Raw genomic sequence first — 3,085 nt, forward strand, 5'->3', positions numbered from 1 at the left:
CCAATAAAACATTGCAATGGGTTTTAGTGATGTTCGGTTCTTGAAGGAATCTTTCTTTTGAACCGGTTCTCAGGAAGTATCCAGTTGAGCTGGTTTACAAATCGAACGTAATCGAACTTTAGTTCCGGGTTGATGATTCAGGACGCACAGCCGAAGTAGCTCATCCAACACAAAAAGAACCGATTGAGCCGGTTCAACCAACTGTCAAAGTTTGCAGAGGATTACCGAGGACTCAACAAGAACCGAATGAGCCGTAGTGAAGTTTGCAGAGGATTACCAAAGATTCTGATGAGTGAATTGACCCTTCGCTAAGCCACGCCCTGAAAACCGCCACTGGCCAATCGTGGCTTAGCAACCGTAACTAGGCGCGGGAGGTCTGGCAAGCTTTCGAGTGAGGGAAACATGCCAAAGCGTTGTGTGTATGGATTGTGCAAATCTGATACCCGGTATCCTAAAAGTTTGGACGGGGTGGTGGAATTTTTTCCCTTGCCGAAAGCTAAAATCCAAGGAGAAAAATGCCGGGCGTGGATCAAGCAGTGTGGGAGGCCCCATTCACAACTAAATGTCGACAGGATTAACAAAAAAACCTACGTTTGCTCCAAGGTAAGAACACGCTAATGTTAGCTAGATAGCTAACTCAGCACAGCATTGCTTGGAAATAATGACGGTTCTTTGTTCATAATGCATATATTTGAACGTAAAATAAGATGATTAAAGGCAAGACGGAGGCTGACTGACATACTTTAAAATATATTTCAGCATTTTGTTAATCGACGGCCTACCCCTGAGTACCCCAATCCGATCGCAGCTCTCCAGGGGTTACTTCTGAGGAGGGAACATCAGGGGGCTTGCCGGAGATCTCCAAGGAAATCGTTTTTGTGACGCATGACACCGTGTTGAAGTGTCTGTCTCACCCGCTACAAACGAGCAGTCTTTCTGCAGAAAGAGCTGGCATAACGCGGAACATTTACCAGTCATTTTATTGACGTTATCTAATGCAAAACTCTGAGATTAGAGCGCGTTTAAAAACTACCATTCGCCATAGGCTTAAGTGTGAACTGCGTAATCTGTACGTTGCTTGTCCTCAGCGCTGAATATCATGTCTGTCATGTTGTCATATCTGTGTCAAGACACAAACGCGCTACCATCAAGTTTTTCTTATGACAATTACGTTTATGCAAGCATCGTGAAAGTGAGTTAAAGGTACGTTAAACTGTAAATCCGTCAGTCTTTCAATTTCCTTCAGTGCCCACTGGCAGAGCATGCAGGTACTTTAGCTTGAAACCAGTCTTTATCAATTCATGTGGCATGCTATTTTGGGTTTAATAATGTCCTAAATATTTCTAGATATACAAAGTTAAGTTTTAGTGGAGAAATATATGTCTGAATCTATCTGTATTTTCTTTACACATTATAAATAATAAATTAATTGTAAGATAAATTCTTAACACGTGCTAATTTATTCTAATTTAGTACAAGGTTCATTTTAAGATGCCTTATTACTCATGTTACTCATTAACATTATACAAATGTATTTAATAATCAGGCCTCTATATAATTATTGTGTCATTTAACTGACCCTTCACTAAGCCACGCCCGAAAACCGCCACAGGCCAATCGTAACTAGGCGCGGGAGGTCTGGCAAGCTTTCGAGCGAGGGAAACATGCCGAAGCGTTGTGCATATGGATTGTGCAAATCTGATACCCGGTATCCTAAAAGTTTGGACGGGGTGGTGGAATTTTTTCCCTTCCCGAAACCTAAAACCCAAGGGGAGAAATGCCGGGCGTGGATCAAGCAGTGTGGGAGGCCCCATTCACAACTAAATGTCGACAGGATTAACAAAAAAACCTACGTTTGCTCCAAGGTAAGAACACGCTAATGTTAGCTAGATAGCTAACTCAGCACAGCATTGCTTGGAAATAATGACGGTTCTTTGTTCATAATGCATATATTTGAACGTAAAATAAGATGATTAAAGGCAAGACGGAGGCTGACTGACATACTTTAAAATATATTTCAGCATTTTGTTAATCGACGGCCTACCCCTGAGTACCCCAATCCGATCGCGGCTCTCCCGGGGTTAGTTCTAAGGAGGAAACATCAGGGGGCTTGCCGGAGATCTCCAAGGAAAGGTTGGTATGCAAACTTAATCAGTTCATTAACAGTAGTCATTTATGTGCTGTCATACCTGTTTACTACCGTGTAGACTTTATTTGGGCAGCGAGATTTATTACAGAACACAGCATGCTCTCATGCTTTATACAAAATTCATTTTATTTGTTTCTGGTAAGAAAACAATACAGGATCAAAACAACAGTGTAATAAAATGTAAGTTAAGTTATTAGAAGGGTTTGTTAAACTTTAATGACTTCATGAAGACAACTAAACAATTGTTAAACTGATTGTTTACTGAATCATGTGTGACAGGAAGCCAGCACCTCAAACTCCACTGAGGACACATTTCACAGTACATCACAACAGAGTGACTCTACCTATGGTAAGTTTAAACCGCTATTTGTATCTGTTTTTAGTTACTGACTGAACGTTTTTTTTCATGCAGCACTGCACAGAAATTTGACAGCTGTGTTGGCAGAGGGAAATCCGGCAAGTCGTTTGACGGCTGTTTCGCAGATGATGGTCCTGCAGAGTCAAGGAGAGGAAGCTGTAAAACAGAAGAAAATAACATATATTAGTTACATTCCAAGTTTCCTTTCTCTTTTTATCCATTTACAGAAGAACATGATATGGGCGACCATGGAGAGGAACTGAGAACTCTGCAGGACGCATTAGCTAATCACAAGCAGGACGTCATAAATCTGAAGCTTCAACTCAAGTCAAAGGATGGCCAACTCCATCATCTTCAAAAGGAACTTCAGTATGCACACACCTCAGATGCTTTAAACCCTAAGATTTTAAACCAAAGCCATGTACCTGATTATTTCCACTACTGCACAGGGTTTTCTTATGAGCAATTAAACAGCTTGTGTCAATTTTTTAACATTCCAACTGATCCAAGTGCACCACAAACACACATTCCTCTCTCATACAAACGTGTCAATAATGAGATCAAACAACTTTCACTGC

General features: G+C 41.1%; 1 long non-coding RNA gene across 1 annotated transcript; it reads left to right on the forward strand.

Annotated features, from left to right (window-relative positions):
- Nucleotides 1-2,376: 2,376 nt before the first annotated feature.
- Nucleotides 2,377-3,057, forward strand: LOC107573394 (uncharacterized). The gene is made up of 2 exons (XR_001607500.1): nucleotides 2,377-2,498; nucleotides 2,735-3,057. It is a non-coding gene; the product is annotated as an uncharacterized lncRNA (long non-coding RNA).
- The last annotated feature ends 28 nt before the right edge of the window (nucleotides 3,058-3,085 follow it).

Source organism: Sinocyclocheilus grahami, unplaced genomic scaffold, assembly GCF_001515645.1.
Source record: "Sinocyclocheilus grahami isolate Dianchi unplaced genomic scaffold, SAMN03320097.WGS_v1.1 scaffold1929.1, whole genome shotgun sequence".
NCBI classification, from domain to species: Eukaryota; Metazoa; Chordata; class Actinopteri; order Cypriniformes; family Cyprinidae; genus Sinocyclocheilus; species Sinocyclocheilus grahami.